At 41.9% G+C, this 22,310-nt stretch overlaps 1 protein-coding gene across 2 annotated transcripts in view; it reads right to left on the bottom strand.

Moving 5' to 3' along the window:
• Nucleotides 1-19,975, bottom strand: part of FOXP4 (forkhead box P4) — an 86,003-nt gene extending 66,028 nt beyond the window's left edge. The window contains exon 1 of one of the 2 annotated variants that reach the window (XM_073666776.1): nucleotides 19,531-19,975. The gene's annotated coding sequence lies outside the window, so the exon portion shown is untranslated. The remainder of the gene's footprint in view (nucleotides 1-19,530) is intronic. The other variant, XM_073666780.1, reaches the window with a different exon arrangement.
• Nucleotides 19,976-22,310: the final 2,335 nt, after the last annotated feature.

Genomic DNA, 22,310 nt, shown 5'->3' with positions numbered 1-22,310 from the left:
GCATGCGTTTTTCCGGGAGAGGACATGCGGAAATGAAGCAGAAATTTTCTGCTTCATTTCCGCAACGTGGGCACATAGCCTTAGACCACGTGCACACATTGAGTATTTGGTGAGTTTTTTACCTCAGTATTTGCAAGCCAAAACCAGGAGTGGGTAAAAAATGGAGACATGGTACAAGTGTTTCTATTATACTTTTCCTCTGTTTGTTCCACTCCTTTTTTTTGGTTTACAAATACTGAGGTAAAAAACTCACCAAATACTGAATGTGTGAACGAGGTCTAACAGAAACACATCACCACTTCTACGTTTTTTACCCACTCCTGGTTTCGGCTTACAAATACTGAGGTAAAAAATCTCACCAAATACTCAATGTGTGCAAGTGGCCTTAGATCCACGCGATTTTGAGCAAGATGAGACCATATTTTATGTTCTGGTTGCTGAAACTGTGCTATTAGGGGAGAATATGGGTCCTAGGCCCATTGGAGCATGCTGCAATTTTTCCACATTCACAGCACGCTCTTTATATTGCTAAGCGTGATATTTCCACACTCCACAGTGAAAACTGTCAAAAAGCAGATTTTTTTTCTGGTGCAAACCTGCAGCAGAAAAAAAAAACTTTACTTTTGAACTCTCCCTTTTGCTGCATTTAGACATCCGTGTCTCTCGGTCTGAAGATTTTTCGTGATACACGAACTGGCCATGGGTCTCCTGACACGAACTTGACAGTCTCATCGGCATATATGAAGCTGTCAAGTTCGGATAAGAAGAGCCGCAGCCGGTCACGGCATCAAGATCAGAGTATGACATTAGGCCGGTTTCACACATCCGTGTGACGATTGTACGACCATACTCAGGTTGGAAGACCCAGCCCGACCGACCTCAGCTAACTGTTGCATTTATGCTTTGGAGCAATTAGCTTGGGTCAGAAGATCCGATTCAAGCACGAGCCATGTTACACGGATGTATGAAGCCAGACTAAGGCTAGGGGCACACGACAGTATAAAAAATATGTCAGATTTTCATCCAAAAAATTGAGACTTTTTGTTTCTCACTTGTCATCTGTATGCAATCAGTTTAATCATTTACAGTTTCCTATGTGACAGAATTGCAATGTATTGGTAAAAATCAGATGCTCTGCTGTGGCTCTATATGGCATCCGATGTTTTATCACACCCATAGACTTCGACTTTGTCTTATTTGATTTTCAGAGGAAAGTCTCTGCATGCTGCAATTTTTTTCACATGTAGATTCAGTCAGTGAAAAAAAAAACAGTCATCTGTAGTGATGAGCGAGTATGTTCTGTTAACCCTTTTGGCGAGCATGCTCGCCGAGTATCTTCAGCGTGCTCGGGTGTTATGTTTCAGTCACTCTGTGCTCATGATTTGCAACTGTTTGACAGCTTTAATACATGTAAGAAACAAGCATTCCTCACATGTATTAAAGCTGTCAAACCATCGCAAATCATGAGCACGGAGTGACTGAAACATAACACCTGAGCACGCTGATGATACTTGGAAAAAAACGCTCATCACTAATCCTTACTGCCCCATTGAATAACATTGGTCCAAGTGTAATCTGGTTTTGTTTTTTTTAACGAATAGTACTTGGACCGAAAATACAGTCATGTGCACAAGCCCTTAGTGAGGTGCAAATGATAAAAACTTAATTGTTAGTACAGGAGACCTTTATGAAGTTGGAATTATACCTTATGTCCATATTCTTATGGATTGGACTTGTTGAATTTTTGTTGTTAGCCCCATTTAGAAACTACATTCAGATTGTGAAGTTAAAAATTCTTATCTTATTTCTCTTTTTCTTCAACCCACAGCATGACCTAGGTCGAGCTTGTGTGGTGTTCTTGCCACCGCATTGAAATCTAAAAGGATTTGGCAGTTACCCATCTCCTTAGTGTCGGACCACAGTAATTTGTGCTTCTCAAAGATAATAGCAATTCAGAGTGGCCACCTTTCATTTATACTGGAGTAGTATATATCACCTTTGTAAATTGTATCATAAAATCGGCCAGTATTATTGCAGACATAAGTCACATTGTGAAAAGAACTAATAGTTAATGCAATAAAAAAAAATTGTGCCTGAAAATCCTTTCCATACATCAAATGAAGAAATTTAGGTAGCAAGTAGACGGGATTCCTGCAAGCCTCATAGAGATGGATAGAAAAGTTGCAGAAATTTTTATTGCAAATCTGCCACATGTGAATTTACCCTAAAATTCCAGTGCCTTCCTATCTGATTCCAATGGACTCTAAGCTGGTAGCACATCTGAAATTTTAGCACTCATTCATTTTTTTATTTAGGAGCATCATACACATAGATGTACCATTCTGATAAAAAGGTCCTGTTAAATTAAAACCAAAAAGAGAGATCTAGGAAATAATTTTCTGCTGTCAGGTAGGACGGGGAGGGTACAAATATTACTGGACATAGATCGTCTCCTTAAAATTCAGTGGCCTTGTGGACACCTCAGAAACTACAGGACTTGGAAGACAAGAGGAACAATCCTTATTCATCTTGTAGTCTAGTGAAAATGTGTAAAAATGGGAAAATAAAAGGAAGGTTTCATAATGTTGCAGTGTTTGAAATAAGAAAGGGAAAAGAAAGCCCGGAGAGAGGCCGCTTTTAATCACCCTCCACACAAACCTCGTCCCTGAGCTGATTCAATTAACTGATAACAGAAGCATCAAATTAATTTTTCAAGGATGTTAGATTTTGATGAAGAAAATCTTTCTGATTTTAATCGGCATGGTGTTTAAAAGGCATAAATGAATATCCTTTTTGAATCATCAGGGGCACGAAAGGACACTGGCGCCTCGCTTAACGTGTACATTCCAACCGTTTAATTGGGGAGGGGGTGAGAAACAAGTCTGTATGAAGAAATTTAAAAAAAAAAATCACGCCCATTTAATTATTAAACACTGGATGGCGAAACTTCTCTCAATAAGATTTCTCAAAGTAAAATATGAGAGCGAATGCAAGCAGCTGGCATAAAAAAAAGACGTTCAATAAAATACAATAAAAGCCTGGAATATCAAAAATAAAGTGAAATTATGTGACAGCCTTCTAAAGGGAATGAGTCGACTATATTACTTTATAATAATTAAAAACAGCCTGGGACTTATAGTTCTTCAGTACTCTCATGTATGATTACAAATTCTGGAGGCACCCCTTCTTGCCTGGGTTTCTACAGTAGGATGACTCATTAACTTCTATATTAGCTTTCTAGGACTGCTCTGTGTCCTGTACATGGAGGGGGAGCAGGTGAGCTGTGACCATCACCCTTTGTGAGTAGTGTGATCCATTGTTTTTTATATATGTGTTGCCTTTCATTTTAATTCTACCTGTAATGATACTGATAGGAAGTTTCAGGCTACTGTCATCAATATTGCCTGAGTAAAAACTACATTGGTATCAAGGTTTTCTTTCAAACGTGCAATGAAAAAAAAAAACAAATTCTTTAAAAATATGTTTAAAATGAAACCTGTTTATTTAAAAAAGCCCTAATATGAACTTTTTTTCCCCCTAAAACTGTGTATATGTGTGTACTGTAGTGTAAGTGTGTTAATATACTCACTGATCGCCGTTTTCCAATATCCGGCGCCATTCCGCTCCTCTTCCAAGGGACGTCACCGCTCTTGACTATCCAGCGCACTCTATGAGTGAACTGGAAGTCTCTTTTAGTCCCCCTTCACACGTCCTCGGTCCCTTCATACGCGTGAGCCGGTCCATTTTTATTATCAATGTGGTTTTATTTTGGCCGCATGTGTGTACCATCCGTGTGACACGTACCGGAATAGAATGCAGAAGAGAAATGACAGATTTTTAGGTGTTAAAGAAGTGCAAAGAGATAGATATGGGGTAGACAGATATAGATATCCGTGAGATATATAATTAGTGCCTTGCGATCAAAAAAAAAACCACACACAAAAAAAAAAACTTTATTTAAATAAACACTTCCCGACACTTTCCCTGGTTCACCACTTTATTAAAAAAAAAAAATCAAACGTAGGTCCCCCGCAGTCTACAGAATCCGACATAGTCCATACACATAAAACACAAACATATAAAACAAAGACGCTTTGCCTCATTTCCCTCTTTATTAAAAAAAAAGGTTCCCACACAGGTCCGATGTAGTCCACCGAATTTGACGTAGTCCAAGCAAATCCAGCGAAGCCCACTGAATCCTCTGAACAGAACCATTTGAGCCTCATTTTGAGGCTCCATAGTGTTTGCAAACCAAACAGCCACTGTCGGGTCACTCTGCGCTGCGCGAGACCCAGCGGCTCTGAACAGAGGTGACATCCGTAACGATACCGCTCATCAGTCACCGGGTCACACAGAGGGCAGCGTCACCCGGTGACTCTGATGAATGGTAGCGTTAATGACGTCACCACTGTTCAGAGCCGCTGGGTATCGAGCAGCGCAGAGTAACCCGGCAGTGGCTGTTTGGTTTGCAAACACTATAGAGCCTCAGAACGAGGCTCCATTGGCTCTGTACAGAGGATTCGATGGACTTTGCTGGATTTGCTTGGACTACATCTGATTCGATGGACTACGTCGGCCCTGTGTGGGAATTTTTTTTCTTTTAATAAAGTGGTAAATGAGGGAAAGTGTCTTTGTTTTGTTTTATGTGTATATTCTTTTTCGGTTTCCATTCGCTGGACTATGTCGAATTCGGTATACTATGGTAGACCTGCATGAGATTTTTTTTTAATAAAGTGGTGAACCTAGGAAAGTGTCAGGGAGTGTTTGTATAAATGAAGTATATTTTTTTGTGTGTTTTTTAATTATTAGTAATGGGGGTGTCTGATAGACATCAACCCCAAACTCAATTGCCACCACTCCAGGGCAATGGGGAAAGGGAAAGGCAAAGTGCCAGAATTGGAGCATCTCATGTGATGCTCCACTTCTGGGGCGGCTACGGGCTGGTATTTTTGGGTGGGAAAGGGCCCAATAACCATGCACCTTCTCAGCGTGATAATATCTGCTCAAAGCTGTCTGCTTTAACCTTTGCTGGTTACCAAAAATGGGGAGAGCCGCACATCATTTTTTTCATTTATTTATTTGGTTAATATATGTACAGTAAGCTACACACACAAGGCACTAATTATATATCTCACGGATATCTATCTACCTGTATATCCATCTATATCTTTGCACATGTTTAACAACTAAAAATCTGTAATTTCTATTCTGTATTCTATTTTGGTACGCGTCACACAGACGGCACATGGATGACACGCGTATGTCATCCGTATGGAATACATATTGTCATCCGTGCTGCCATAAAAAAAACAGACATGTCTACGTATGGGTCAGACAGACACATGGTCCGTGTGAAAACGCGGACATGTGCGCATCCCCATAGATTGTAATGGGTGTGTGTGTACGTGTCTCCGGTATGTGTGAAAACAAACGCCACACGTACCGAAAACATGGACCTGTGAAGGGGGCCTTACTTTGTAAGCCTACAGAGCTTTGTTCTGTAGCTCCTTAGGCATGCATTGCAAAAGCCACTTCCATGACATGCAGAGCGCAGTTTGACCCGGAGAGTCTGAAGAGTGGTGACGTTAATCAGAAGAGGAGTGGAACAGCGCTGGATTTCAGAGAAGACGTGAGTGAGTATATTAACACACTGACGCTACACTACACATACAGAGGATTAGGGGGAAAAAAGCTCATGGGAGGGTTTCTTTAAACAATATGCCATTTTTTCTTATTAAGCATTTCCTAAAGGCTCCTAAAACATTGGTGGGAAATTTTCCATCCCTCTATGACAGATTTTTGGCATAAAAAAAAATAAATCTAAATTTGGGGTAATGGGCATATGCACAAAAATTGCAACTTTCTGCCTTTTAATCCATCTCCGTAATGCTTGCATTGTATTAATAAATTGGAGGTGAAATCTCAGAGTTTGTGTAGATTTAATTTTGCAGTGCTTGCAAAGCACAAAGATGAGCCAAATATATTTGGAGACATGCACCAACCATACTCAAGTGGGTGCTTGGTTGAAAACATAGGTGTGAAACGCCACACTTGATAAAATTCCCCTATTGTCTGTATTTTTCTTAGAATGTCACTTTTCAGACAGGCTTGGAACAAAATGAAAGTACCTCTTCTAAAGCCTTAAGTACCTAAGACGCTATCACCAGCCTAGGGCTGCTCTTTTTATTCAATAGAAGAGTGGGCAGCCTCATTGGCCATTTTTCTAAATATCACCTACTAGCAAAAGTGACCAGAAATAGATCTTGTCCACCAAAATAACACGACGGGTTATTAGATCTGGCCCCACAACCCCCCAACCCTCCATTGTCCCTCTTGCAGTGAGAAATCAAGATCTTGCTCTTTACACTAACTCAGTGCTACTTTACTTACCGTTACAAATGGTAACTGATTCCAATAGCTAATTGTTTAGTAAAGTATGCGGCAGTGATGAGTTACTGTAAAGAGAGATGTTTCGCTCTTTCATTGTGATAGGGGGCCGCAGAGGTTGTCTGATCTCGCTCAGCATGCAGGGATACCACAAACTGGAAGTTTGGGCCCGTTTTTGCCAGAAAGTCGGGTCCTTAAAAGGGGTTATTTGGGATACTTCTGGCCACTTTTGTGAATAAGTGACATTTAGAAAAATCACCAAAAGGGGGCTGCCCTCTCTTTTACTAAATCAAAAGGGTAGCCCCAGACTGGTGATAGGCACTCTATTAAATGAGTCTAGAGGCCCTTATATATTAGACTTAGGTTGTCAGAACCTGCTGATATCGTCTGGATCAGTTGACAGTCTAATGTGCATGGGGGCCTCCCAACCCTCCCATGACAGTTGATGTCGGGGAGAGATAGATTTTTGTTCTCCCTGGAGAAAAGCAGCCACCAGACTCCTCTACTGTAGCAGTGGCTCGCTCATAGAGGACGCAGGAGCATATGGCCTTGCTGAGAGTTCCTGTGTGTGGGGGAGTCTGGAGAGAAAGCAGTCAGCCACACGGTTGGCTGACAGCTATATAATGTGTATAGAATGCCCAAAGGGCGAGCAGTATTGGAAATGTCAGATAGTAGATGAGGGCACGGTTACAGATTTTGCATTTAGACCAAGGCGCTTTAAAGTGAACCTGACAGCAGATACATGCTGCCTGATCCACAGCCAGCATGTATCAGACACTGGCGGTATGATTGCAGCTAGGTACATTTGACTGTGGCCCTGAGTGTGCGAATAAGAGACCAGTCACTCCAGGGGAGCAGGTTGGGGGAAGTCACCAGGGATCCACCAGTCTGACTAGTTTCCCGTGTGACTTTTAAAGTATATTTTTATTGCAAATACCACAACATTTCAGCATCAAATATACCTGGCTGATATTAAACAGCCAGTGCCATATACATGCTGCCCGTTGATTGGGCAGCATGCTTCCCTTTAAGGTCTGCTGGACTGTCTTGTGTAAACCAGGTCTTATAAATACATTTACAAAAGAGCTGATGGCACAGCATGAATACAGAGCTATCACTTGGGATACAGACTATTTACATAGGCACAAAGTTCATATAGAAGCAACACAAATCATAGAACCAAGCTGCTGGTCTCTTCTGCTGCGTCAACCTGTCAGCACGATTTTGTAATGTAAAGTAAAGAAATTGCTTTAATGACAAGTCAATGCTGATAAATCAAACATAAGAGGTAGGTCAGTCATAGACCGGAGGCGACGGAGGGGCCAGGAAATCACAGACAGAGAGGAGAAGACCCAGTGCACAGTCCAGCCCTTGTGCACCGAAATCTAATAAGCAGTAAGCATCAAATGGTGATTAAAGAAGAAGCACAATGCAGATTTCTTCACCAAAGATATCAATTTAATCTCTATATCAGCTCCATTACAGCCATGTCTCTACTTTAACTTGGAAAAATGTTGCCGACAGGTTCTCTGTAACACCATCTTTTCATGGAAAGCCCTTATTCTGCTTGTATGGTTTGGTCTCTCATCACCTTGCTTTACCACCATCTGCCCACCCACTGATTTTGTAGTTGAGCACATGAAAAGCATACAGAAAAGAAAGACATATTAAAGCACTACAATGCCCCGTATAAGCTAAGATGGATATTTACACACTGAAACAGTGAAGTCATTCAAATCAATGCATAACTTAGTAATATATAATTAAATAGTGAACATAGAGTGAGAAAGTACTACAGTTCTCAGCAAAAATATGGATAATTACATGCTGGAAGACTAAGGAATGACACTGGAGTACTGAAGTACGATGCGTCCAAGCATTACCTAGAAGTTATTGAATACACAGGGTCGCTACATGGTTTTTTCTTGCCGGATCCGTTAGAAATAGATGACAACGAAATGAAAGGATATGTTGCCTATTGAATCCAATGTTAAAAAATATGGATCAGTTAGTGAATAACGGACTAAAAAGTTGTGTCAGCACAACTTTTTTCTGAACGGATTTCTGCTGGAGCCGTTCTAACGGATCATTAATGGACATGTGAACATAGACTTAATGCGTATGGCCAGCCTAAATGACACAGCCGGTCTTATCTGTGGCAAATCATCATAAAGGCACTTTATCAGCTGTGGGCCCCGCTTGGTTGCCCAAACCGCGCATGTAAACATTCCCATTGGTTATTTCTTGGAGATTTTGGGAGAGTGATCAAGCCGTCTGCATACTTATTACCGTGGGATCCCATAAAAAACTGTTGGATTAGTCAATAAATATCTGTGTGTATGTCGCGCTTTACAATCCAATTTCCCTACCAGTGCAATGAACAGCATCACTATAGGTACCTGCCATTCTGATAGATAAATTTCAGCTCTAACGTAAAAATTGCATCACAATCAGTATTGGTAACATAATCAGTGGCTGATTTTTTGCTTTGCTTTCGGTATAAGATATGTTAGATTTTATTTTATTTTACCCTAGAGGAACCACATAAAACCATCTCAGACTGCATTGGCCATGTTGGATTTTTTTCGCCTGCTATTTGGAAAGTTTGTTGGTCGGTCACTGGTCGATCATTTGTTTCGATAAAGCAGCCTACAATCATGCATTATAGTCAAAATGGACATTTCTGACGACTTTTATCTATCAATGTCATAAGTTTTTCATTGATATGTTTCCTTTGATTAAGATTTACTTATAGCTTTAACTAACAAATATATATATATATATATATATATATATATATATATATATATATATATATATTAAAATCTTATAATATTTTAAAGTCGTTGTCCATTACAAAATATTGATGACTGATCCACAGGATAGGTTACCAATAACAGAACAGTGACCGACATGCAGCACCCACACCGATCTGCCGTTACCCGCTCCATCTAGATGTGAACTCTCAACTAGTGAGGTGGGGGGTTTTGTCACGCAACTGGTGAGGTGGGGTTTTCTATACCCCAGTGTTTAGAAATCTCTTATTTTTACAGAAAATGCAAAGATCACGTTTGCTTTAATCGTTTTCTTATTGGCGATTGATTACACATGAGTATAACAAATTTTTGACACCCACAAATGGATGGAAGCTAGTGAGACACGTATCCTCATACCAGCATTTTTCAAAGAATGGCAGTCGAACAAAAATTCCCTGGGGTGTGGCAACCCCCACCTCACCTCACCAGTTGAGGGTTAACAGTGTGATGAGTGTATTACTGTGGCTTGGTTACACTGTTTAGTGGCTGAGGCTGGGCACTGCAAATCACTTGTATAAGAGCTTATCTGTAGTACCTGCCAGTGGTCACTAAACCTTGTAAAGGAGCATACACAGTTTACATCCGGCTACTGCCGTAGCTAGCAACAGCTGATCAGTGGGGATGCCAGTTGTGAGACCCCACCGATCTGGTAAGGATAGGTCATAAATATCATACTGGGGGAAAACTCTTTAAACATCGCACCAAAACTGAACAGCACCTAACACATAATGGTCATATATCCTGCTGGTTGTTGCCATAATCGGATCTTGAGTAAATAAATACATTTGTAGTCTAAAATCATTATAATAATAATAAAGAAATGTAAATCATTGACACATATCAATACTGATATACGAATACTGCTCCAAGAACATTTTTTGGTAGGGCATAAAAAATTTTCCGCAAATTTGTAACATTGTGGCAAACAGATGTGGATTACCGCTAATGCAGCAAAAAAAAAAAAAAGCAGTCTTACAATCAATGCTAAATGTCTTTAACATTGTATACACCCTAAACATGGCAATAACCATTCAAATTAAAACGTGTTCACAAATGGATTTTCAAACACGTAATGGTTCTGATGCAAAATAGATTGATCATGACTATAAGTTTACTGAAGTAAAGAAAAGAGTGGTTGCCATTACTGGATTTTTCTATGGGGTTATTACACCCATGTAGCACATCACTAATGCTTCCTGCACCTGAACTCGCTGCCCTTAAAGGAGCAGTCTCATGTGTACTGTTGGGGAAATGCCTGGATTGCCTTGCAAAAAATAACCGTTTGCCAGGGGTACCAGTTTTCTTTCCTTTTTTTTAAATAAAGAAAAACACTACCTCTGTCTGGTTTTACAACTCAGCCCTTTATGCTTAGAGAACAACCTTTTTTTTTAACAAAAACATCATATTATAGTGTATGATACTTATTTATTAGTAGAAATTTATTGTTCTAAATAGATTTTTATGTGTTGTCTCATTAAGAATTGAACGGGGGTTGGAAAAATAGGAATTTTGTTTTAGTAATAATCACTTTAGCCACTAAACATAATAAACATCTCATTATCATCATAGGAACGATAAGAATGAAAGATATCACCTGTATCTAGATCTCACAGGTTCCAATACTGGCTATAAGTAAAGGTCGCAGTTCACCTCTTCTTCCTCCCTGTACAATGACTTCTGCATAGTCCATAGAGCATGGAGAGGAAATTCTCACAGTCACCTACAGATACCAGTTGTTGGCATATATATATATATATATATATATATATATATATATATATATATATATATATATATATATATATATATATATATATATATATATATATATATATATATATATATATGTGTGTATTTATGATTTTGGAAAAGAACTAGAAAATAATATTTTTTAGTATCTGCTTTTAATTAGTAAAAATTAGGTGCTACATTCCCTTTAAGTAGAAATAAGCTGTTTAAATGCAGAAATTCCTGGAATGAGTGTCCTAAGTGGGAAACAAACAGTGCAGGAGAACATTCTCCATCTACTCTTTTACCCCTCCCCACTTACCAATCTTCCCTACGTGAGCACAGAGTCTTGAAAAATGAGTTCTCTTGCAAATGACGGCTTTGTAGAAAGATGGAATTTAGCCAGCAAAATTAGCTAATTTGACCTGCTCAGCAGCCATAAAGTTCAGAGAAAAAGAAGCAACAACTCTTCCACCTCCACCAAATACTTTTTTTTCAGGAAAATACACATTGCCGATGAATGCCAACAGACAACAGCCTCTCCATGTAGTCTGACTTCACTAACCAACCTGTACGCTCGCTTTGTTTTCCAAATTCTGTAGGCAGTGATACATGTCTTTCAAGTATTAGAATATTAGAAGGATCTTTTTTATCTCATTGCACAGATAGTGGGGTACAATGACTACCTAAAAACTCTAGGAAATAAAATACTAGGCTTGTAAATCAAGGCTGACAGGAGAATTATAAGGCCGTGTTCACACGTAGCTGAATGCAGTTTTCTCTGCTGCTTTTTATCCACGTTTTCAGCAGGTGTCCGCACAAAAAAAAACCTAACAGTATTCTCTGATTGTTGCAATTTTGCTGCTTTATTTTTTCACTGTTTTTTTCCTTATTTGATACTTCTTGAAGCCTCATTTTTATTACATTTTTTTAGTACAGAAAAGTCTTGATTCTACACTTAACAGCACAACAGTATTTTTTACATGCGCTTTTTTCAGGGTCCCCATAGAGAACAAATGCACACAAAAAATGCACAATTTAACCCGGTCTTGAAACGCAGGTGGACATGAGAATCCACTTTGCTTGGACAGTTAAATGTAGCAGATTTTCTGCCCAAAAAAACGCAGAAGTGTTTACGCTATGTGGGAACGTGACCTAAAGGCAGCAAACCTGCAACCTCTGATTTCTAGGATTCAGAATTTGGTTCCAACATCCAATGATCCCTTTCTTTTGTCTATTTATTATAACCATTGTTATCCTGGAAAATTAGTGGGAGAGGAAGCTGAACAGGAAGCTGAGACGCAAAGAGAGAATCATTTTTGCAGAGCGCACTAGCCAGAAACAAGGTGCTAGGAATGATAAAGAGAAGCAAATTTTCTTGCGATGCCGTTATAGTAGTAGGCAGGTGAATGGTAACCACAAGCACTCAACAATATACATGCCAGAAAAGGCGTGCGGTGAGAGTGCCACGCTGTGTTACTATAGGTTGACGGGAATACATGGAATACAAAGCCTATACTCACCACACAATCTATACCTAACCTATACCTTCTTGGTGGAACCAGCTAGTTTTCTTCTGTTTTGTATTGGTCACTATTTCTACAGCTGTTTGTCTATGGCTGACCACATTTGTTGTCTGGAAAGCAAATTGATCTTAACCAGGTAAATAAGTGGTAAAATCTGCACACCTTACAGTGACGATTCTTAACTATTCATCACTGTGACATTTACAGTAGGAGGAGGATTAACAACACTAGCAACATTTTCATGAAAAACACTGATGACACACTGATGGTAAAAACGGACACATGGACCATACACTGATGGTAAAAACACACACGGACCATACACTGATGGTAAAAACGGATACACGAACCGGACCATATACTGATGACACACTGATGGTTATAAACGGACACATAGACCATACACTGATGACACACTGATGGTAAAAATGGACACAGACCGTACACTGATGACAAACATGGTAAAAATGGACACATGAACCATACACTAATGACACACTGATGGTAGTAATGGGCGCACGGACCGTACACTGATGACACACATAGTAAAAATGGGCGCACGGACCGTATACTGATGACACACTGATCCATGACACTGGTACCATTTTTTCATGTGTTAATGAGGCCTGAAATATAGTGGACTGCATTGAGGTAGCCTTCTGCCATTTCTTGCTGCATTTCTATATATACCAAGTCTAAGAGTGTAAGGCAGTATCAAACAGTCGCGCTCTTCATCCTCAGAATTGTTCCATTTCTTAAAAAGTAACGGAGTACATATTTTCTAGATTAAGTCCTCCTGCATATTATAAAAGCTCCATTGATCCCATCACTTTAAAGGTACGTGTATTAATCATATAACCTGATCCCCAGCTCAGACCTCGCAGTTCATAGAATGCACAAAAAACAGACAGTATATGAAGTGAAGAGTGATACAGATTATAAGAGGTATGTTAGGTATCTGAGCCAGAGCAGCCTTATGTATTTATGAGGCAAAGACAAGTTATAAAAGTAGACAAGACAGGGATGCACAGACACAACATACAGATATAATAGGCACATGCATAATACACAGAGGGATGATGTACAAGGACAGTCCAGAATGTGGAGACGAGAAACAGATGTGCAGCCGGTATACACAGACAAAATACAACACGCAGCGATAAGGGGGAGATGTATAGATACTATATGGAAAGAAATAAGACACGGGACCCAGGGGTCATTAACACTTTGGATACTGTTGCAGAGCAGGCTTCCTTCATATGTGCAATAATGCACAGACTCCGCTCCCGGCTGACTAAATGGCCACTTCAGCCAAGTAAAATAAACTCCAAATCAAAGTTTTTCACATTACTAAAATATTTGAAAAATCTGGGAGATAATCTTAAAAGAGGTCCTTAAAGTGCCACATTGTTCAATAGTGTGTTTGTTCTTTTGATGGATACCTGATTGATATGTGTTATCAGCCAATTCAGGTGCGAGAGTTCAGCTGTGTGTGGTTTCTGATAAACATTAAAGAAAATGAATTTTTAAACGTTGTAATATTTTTATCTAAGGATTTTTATCTTTTTTTTTCTAATACACTGGGTGTCCACTGTAGAGAAGATGCCCTGTTTATTAAGATGACATGTGCCAGGGTGACATGTCAGTACATCCAGCTGATCACTCCACTGAGCGATACTTACCTAGGACTGCCAATGTTCCTTCCTCCCTGACACTACAAACACATGGCAAGCTGCGCTTCAAGTTCTGTTATTATGAGTGATGGAGCGCTCTATTCACATCTTTGAAGCAGATTGCCACACAACTAGACAGCCGTAAAGGTAAAATGCCGCAACCCAAAAATACTTCTAACAGCCGCAGTTGGGGGAGGGGAAAGGGGTCTGCAATTTTTTACTGCAACAGTTGTATTATGACACAGTACAAAGTCATTTACTATATGAAATCATTTAACGTCAGTGTCATTGTTGATCCAGTATTAGTATTCTCACCACTAAAGTACCAAATGACTGATTTCAGCTTTAATAAAATGGAAAGAATAGGCAAATAAGTCAGTACAATGACAAATAGAATAAGGCCTGTCAAAAAATGAACAGAGCACAATGTAAATACCCAGGTAATCATTTTAAATGGTGATCATGCTCCGCAGTATTAATAACACTAAGGAAGTTCGGGATTTTACTAAGGATTTTATCCTCTTTGTTATGGCTGTACTCTTGTTTAATGTTGTACTCCAGAGAAAAATAATTATCTTCCAGCTATATGTTATACTAATGGGATGAGTGATATGTTACATCAGACCTGCATAACTATGCCAGATGCAAGCCAAGTTATTACCATGGGCAGGTCAATGAAGCTGAGGTACAACAAATATCCACATACATAAAACTCCGAATCAGATGTAGAAAGACATCTGTCAATGTTCAGTGCTCACCTTACGCGATCACACTAAGGCCACGTTCACACGGTCAGTATTTTCTATCAATATAACCAGAAGTGGAACAAATCGGAGGAAAAGTATAATAGAAACACGTCACCACTTCTGTATTCATCACCCACTCCTGGTTTTGGTTTACAAATACTGACCAAATACTGTATATCTGAATGTGACTTTACCTTCTCATACAAAACACTCACTCTCTGCATACAGTCACTTAATATAAAAAAGATAAGGCCATAGATTTACAACTAGGTCCACCTATAAGTATTTCCTCACTACTACACCTTCATCCGAATGGTGTCTATGTAGCTGCTGCAAATGCCGTATTGAGACGATCGCCTGTCAAAACACAAAAAAAATCCAATTTTCTTCATCCCGCACCTTGACCCTAAAAGTACCATTTTGTATCTTTGTCCGCCAAACCCCACCGCTGAGACAGGTGATAACTTTGGTGGAATCGTGCTCTTATTATACATGACTTAGTTTAAGGTTGTATTACTATAAAAGTGACAATTTCTTTCAATCACTACAGCAGATAAACTAAAAAGCCGAATGTTTGTTTAGGTCGACCGGTGACGAAATATCAATAGTGTTCACTTTTATCTTGAGATGGCGCAAAAGTATATAATAAACAGTATATCACGGAATCGGATAAATGGAGAATACATTGTTAGGCAGACAGGGTGGGCAGGACAACGCTACTGTACATGCAAGATACCGTCTAGCAGGACCCTAGTTAGGAAAGGAAATATGATGTCATGCTCTTCCTTAGGGGCACTCGTAGTGGTAAACTCGGCACACAATGTGCCACACAGTAGTACAAAACAAGCAGTGTCACACAGTCTTGCAGGAAACATTATATGTAGTACTGACAAGATCACCCGCACAATTTCACACAGAACAGCAGAAGACACAACTGTGGTGGCCTCCCTGCACACGCTTGGATTTTAATGGCACATTTCCTGCTTCATTACACACCAAAGTTATGGGGTCTGAGAGCCGCTGTAGGGTGACTGTGCAGTATCATGGCCCCCTCCCTGTAGTCCTACTGATCTCAGCTGTGTAAACATCCCATCCTCACCCCCTAAAATTCCTCCAGGTTCGAAAGGGATATGGAGCCGATCACTTTGGCCTCTATGAAACTTTACCGGTGTCGAGTACAAAGATCTATGCTATAGATATGTATATTCGTAAGATGCATAGATAACTACTGATGCAGAAAAAACACTCTGAAAATTAAGGTAATCATTTGAGGCCACAATGAAAAAAAAAAGCAAGCACACGTGCCGCATTTCTACACTGATCTGTAACAAATATCAATTCACTTTATAGAAAAATGATTCCTCATATGCAGTAGTAAGGACCACGAATCATCTCGGTGCTCACTTTACAGCTGTAATACACTTTTGGGCAAACTTTCAGACAAAGCCCCTGCTACGCTACATAAAGCGGAGCATTACTCAACAGGTGTTATTTATTTTCCCCACATAAAAATATTTATCCATGCAACTAAACAGGTGGCTCGTATATATATGTGCTGCGTGCACTTCTGAAATACAAACTCGGCAAAAAAAAACAAGTGTTAACAATAAATTCCACTCGGCTTCTTGATGCCCCCCTCCAAAAAACTGAGTTAACTCTTTAAATTGTCAACATCGCCAAGGCAATTTTATATTTCAGATGTACGTTGTAGATGCTTGCTACCATTAAATTAGATGCACCCTCTTGCCTGGGAACAATTTGACAAAAATTTGAAAATACACAAAATTAGCAAAATTCTTCCCCTTATATTTAGAAAAATGGCTTTTCTGTAGGCACAAAGAGGGGACCAAAGTCAGTAATTCTACTGCAACAGCCCGATGTAAAAAATATAGAAAGTGATTGATTACAAACACATAAGGAAAAATTTTAGAAAACAGAAATAGAGAGCAAAGGAGATGAAGAACTGGATCACAGCCAGGTGAACTAGTTCAAGTGTTGAAGCCTGATTTCAGAAAAGAATAAATGACTGACATGGCAAAAAATATATATCTTGCATGATACTGGGAATTTTTATGGAGTATGATACTTATATATATTTATGTGCATATATATATATATTTATTATGTACACACATACTTACATGTACATCCAGCAAAACCAGCAGAAATGTTTTCAACATACTGTGATTTTCACATTTGTATAAAAAAAGCAACAAAAACATCTGTACTCTTCATAACAAAGTAAAAAAGAAAACCCCAGGTTGCATATTTAAGTGCACTTTTGATCTATAAAGTAACAGACACTAACGTCCTGTAATTAACACAAATTGTAAGTGATATATTTTCCTGATTTAAAATATTTGTGTATATTTTATAAATATCTTATTTTTTTGTATACTCTACACTAGAAATAAGCACAAAGATCTAATGGCAAAATATAAATAACCGCAGAACAGCAGGCAAAAAAAAAAAATACTCCATCTATACATATGTGCTCTGATACTAAACGCGGTGGATGCTCTCAGCCCTGAGGAAGATCATACGATAAAGGGAATACCAGACAGATAACTTTCCAGAATCATTCTACGCTACTCCCAGAGAACATTACTGTCCTCAAAAGGAGACATCTAAAATATTGGTCTAGAAAGTAATTTGTGGAAACTCAGGATTCCGACCCAAGCTGGAATTTTAGATTACTCTCCACATGATATCCCAACAACAAAAGTTTGTAAAGCAAGCACGTGAGCTAAGAAATTACTAGAAATTAAAGTTAGACGTAATTATAGAAACTAGTGTAGGACAGAAAGAAAACAAATGTAATAATATTAATAACTTGAAAAAAAAAAGTCTGGATGTCTGCTCGAAAAGAAACCACCGTGTGGAACAAAAAAGGCTCAAACAAGCTCTAGAGTTTTCCAAGTGCCCGATATGATAGAGGGTTAAGTCGTCCAACTTCTGTGCACAAAGCTCAGTATTGTTATATATGGAAACAAGTGCATGGAGGCAAATCTAAGGAACAGGGCTAAAAAGAAAGACCTCCACCTGCACGCTGCCCATCCCGAACACCATGAACTCTGCTCTTCCACTTTTGTATGAATTTATAGTAACCATATACCTTTGGTCACCCCAGTCTTGCTCTGTCTATAAGCTTCACGTATACATGTGCCCCTCTATACAGAGTCTGTATATTTCTATTCTTGACAAGCCATAATCAGGTATTTTCACTTTTTTGTAAATGGTAATATTAATAAACTCAGGCACTCATGTATACTGTTGTTGAATGTTAAAATAAAATGTCTTCTGTACATTTTAACCTATGTTTAAGGGCCACCCGATTTTTTTATTCTATTTCCACTTATAGGAAAAATAAATAATAAGCCTTTATTAGCTATGAAAGTGTCTCTCTCATGCTGTTTTCCACTTTCATAGTGTCATTTTCTGTTACTTACACATTTAATCATTAACCTATATACAAACAGAGGTGCGCATACGACAGTACACAAACAAAAAACCCTCACAAGAGGCTTTCTAGGAAGGAACAGTCACTTTAGTACAAGGATCATAAACCTAGGTTGAGTCCTTAGAGGTCACGCAGAGGTGGCCAGGAAAAAAGGTCCCACTCGGGTGACTCTTTTCCCTCTAGAAGTCGATAATTTACAATTATTTTGGAATAATGTTCGGTACAAATACTCTTTAAATCCCACATCTGTATATTAAAGTTCAGGGGCACGTTCAGAAGATGCCACTCCCAAGACAGCGCTTACTATCACAGAAGTTATGTCTGAGGAGCACAACACAAAAGAGCCATGTGGGAAAGAAGATCCTTCAAAGCCGCACTCAGATTAGGGCCCTGAAAGACGCATCAGCGACATAAATCAGAGGAAAATCAGAATTCGATATCACAAAAATGTGTGTGTTGTTGCAAATTATGTTGGCACTTGGACTAATAACCAAGTAGATTTTGGCATCTATATTCCCAATATATCTCCATATATTTACATAGCAAGCACACACTTAGAAACACCCACACAGATAATGGAAGCAATCATTTCTTGATTACTGTCACCTCGTTAGCATGTTGGGAATCTGACAGGCAAGTCTCCTAAGATTTGCACCCATGTCGCCATAGTCAAGAAAGACGACCCGTCCTACATCCGCCAGATACAATTATGCAGAAAATGACACTGAAACCATTAGCAGAAGCAGATTGTAGCCCGACCATCCGCAATCTATATGGATTTCTATATATGTAGGGGATTTTATCTCAGAGGGAACTAAACCTGAAAACTTCAATAGTTTATTACAGAGAAAGTCTTAGATGCCACCTATAGAAACCCCATGAGAACAATCACACGTGCCATCTGTGCCAGGTTGGGCTCCCAGCATATGGCAGCTCCCTCCACTCATCACACGCAAGTTTACCAAATAAAGTGTTTAGTAAACTTCCTCCAGATAAGTGAGATACTAGAAGGCTGCCCATACATGGAGCCAAGATGTCAGATCCCCAGCCATCGGGATCGCTGGGCAATGCGATGAGCAGCGACTTATCTGCCGATCGGATGTAGAGGAAATCGGGGATGGCTCTGTGTATCGGATCCGCACCGTGTAAGAGAGCAGGGCTAGGGGAATCGGGAAGAAAAGTGGAGGAACTCACCTCTAGATGCGGCCACAGTGTCTTTCCACGCGTGATCCGCCACGATCCATGCAGATAAAGGAAGGATCAGCAGAAGTTTATGGAGAAGTTTTGGTGCTAGTCACAGTCCCGGCTGATCCTCCGCAGACCAGCCCCGGATATCTGTCCCACGAGAAGGAGCAGGTGGAAGAGACACTGCGGGAGGAAACGAGGGGAGAAGAAGAAGAAGAAAACAATATCACCGAGAGGAGGAAAACTTGAGAGGAACGAGAGCCTGTCCCTGCCTCTTCCCAGGCGCACACTGACTGGACTGAGGAACAGAAAAAAACTCCTTCCTCGCCCCCCCACTGTGACACTACAAAGACAAGAGCGGAGCTGCACCTCTGTGGATCTGCTCCCCTCCCAAATCCCACTCAGACAATCCAGTGCCGGCCCCTCCTCCCCCTGCTCCCCTCCCGCCTGCTCTGCAAGACACCAGCTCAGAGGCTGAGAGCAAAGAAAGCACGAGAAAGCCCGGCGCTAGTGTGCAGGCCCGAGAGCCAGCCTCCTCCTCACAGGTCGCTGCACAGCACAAGCCCCACACTGCCCCTCACAGGTCCCACACTGCCCCTCACAGGTCTCACTCTGCCCCTCACAGGTCTCACTCTGCCCCTCACAGGTGCCACACTGCCCCTCACAGGTCTCACTCTGCCCCTCACAGGTCTCACTCTGCCCCTCACAGGTCCCACACTGCCCTTCACAGGTCTCACTCTGCCCCTCACAGGTCTCACTCTGCCCCTCACAGGTCCCACACTGCCCTTCACAGGTCTCACTCTGCCCCTCACAGGTCTCACTCTGCCCCTCACAGGTCTCACACTGCCCCTCACAGGTCCCACTCTGCCCCTCACAGGTCCCACTCTGCCCCTCACAGGTCTCACTCTGCCCCTCACAGGTCCCACACTGCCCCTCACAGGTCCCACACTGCCCCTCACAGGTCCCACACTGCCCCTCACAGGTCCCACACTGCCCCTCACAGGTCCCACACTGCCCCTCACAGGTCCCACACTGCCCCTCACAGATCTCACACTGCCCCTCACAGATCTCACACTGCCCCTCACAGATCTCACACTGCCCCTCACAGCTCCCCCACACTGCCCCTCACAGGTCCCACACTGCCCCTCACAGGTCCCACACTGCCCCTCACAGGTCCCCCACACTGCCCCTCACAGGTCCCCCACACTGCCCCTCACAGGTCCCCCACACTGCCCCTCACAGGTCCCCCACACTGCCCCTCACAGGTCCCCCACACTGCCCCTCACAGGTCCCCCACACTGCCCCTCACAGGTCTCACACTGCCCCTCACAGGTCTCACACTGCCCCTCACAGGTCTCACACTGCCCCTCATAAGTCTAACACTCTGCCCCTCACAGGTCTCACTCTGCCCCTCACAGGTCCCACACTGCCCTTCACAGGTCCCACACTGCCCTTCACAGGTCTCACTCTGCCCCTCACAGGTCTCACACTGCCCCTCACAGGTCCCACTCTGCCCCTCACAGGTCCCACTCTGCCCCTCACAGGTCCCACTCTGCCCCTCACAGGTCCCACACTGCCCCTCACAGGTCCCACACTGCCCCTCACAGATCTCACACTGCCCCTCACAGATCTCACACTGCCCCTCACAGATCTCACACTGCCCCTCACAGCTCCCCCACACTGCCCCTCACAGGTCCCACACTGCCCCTCACAGGTCCCACACTGCCCCTCACAGGTCCCCCACACTGCCCCTCACAGGTCCCCCACACTGCCCCTCACAGGTCCCCCACACTGCCCCTCACAGGTCCCCCACACTGCCCCTCACAGGTCCCCCACACTGCCCCTCACAGGTCCCCCACACTGCCCCTCACAGGTCCCCCACACTGCCCCTCACAGGTCCCCCACACTGCCCCTCACAAGTCCCACACTGCCCCTCACAGGTCTCACACTGCCCCTCACAGGTCTCACACTGCCCCTCATAAGTCTAGCACTCTGCCTCTCACAGGTCTCACATTTCCTCTCACACTGCCCCTCACAAGTCTCACATTGCCCCTCACAGATCTCACACTGCCTCTCACAGGTCTCGCACTCTGCCCATTAAAGGTCTCAAACTCTGCCTCTCACAGGTCCCACACTGTCCCTCACAGGTATCGCTCTCTGCCCCTCACAAGTCTCACACTCTGCCCCTCACAAATCTAATACTCTGCCCCTCACAGGTCTCACACTCTGCTTTTCACAAGTCTCTCATTGCCTCTCACACTACCCCTCCCAAGTCTCACGTTGCCCCTCACAAGTCTCATATTGTCCCTCGCAAATATCACATTGACCCTCACAAATTTCATTCTGCCCCTCACAGGTCTCACACTCTGCCCCTCACAGGTCTCACACTCTGCCCCTCACAGGTCTCACACTCTGCCCCTCACAGGTCTCACACTCTGCCCCTCACAGGTCTCACACTCTGCCCCTCACAGGTCTCACACTCTGCCCCTCACAGGTCTCACACTCTGCCCCTCACAGGTCTCACTCTCTGCCCCTCAGAGGTCTCACACTCTGCCCCTCAGAGGTCTCACATTCTGCCCCTCACAGGTCTTGAAAATAAAATGATCTCTAAAAGGCCTAAAGTTAATGTTGGGACAGCGGCGGCGCACCTGCCCCTTGCTCCTCTCATCAGGGACACTGGCTTATTCTCTCACCTCTCCATGTTGATCCAATCCAAGCCATCTCAGACTCCTCCCAGAGCTTGCGCACGCCACGCAGGTTTCCTGGGAAAATGCTTAGGGTGCGCGCCC

The sequence above is a fragment of the Phyllobates terribilis genome, unplaced genomic scaffold (genome assembly GCF_046119375.1).
Source record: "Phyllobates terribilis strain yellow unplaced genomic scaffold, ASM4611937v1 Scaffold_2__4_contigs__length_985480577, whole genome shotgun sequence".
Lineage (NCBI taxonomy): Eukaryota > Metazoa > Chordata > Amphibia > Anura > Dendrobatidae > Phyllobates > Phyllobates terribilis.
Note: the sequence above shows the minus strand (reverse complement) of the source record. Positions and strands in the feature narration are given on the sequence as shown.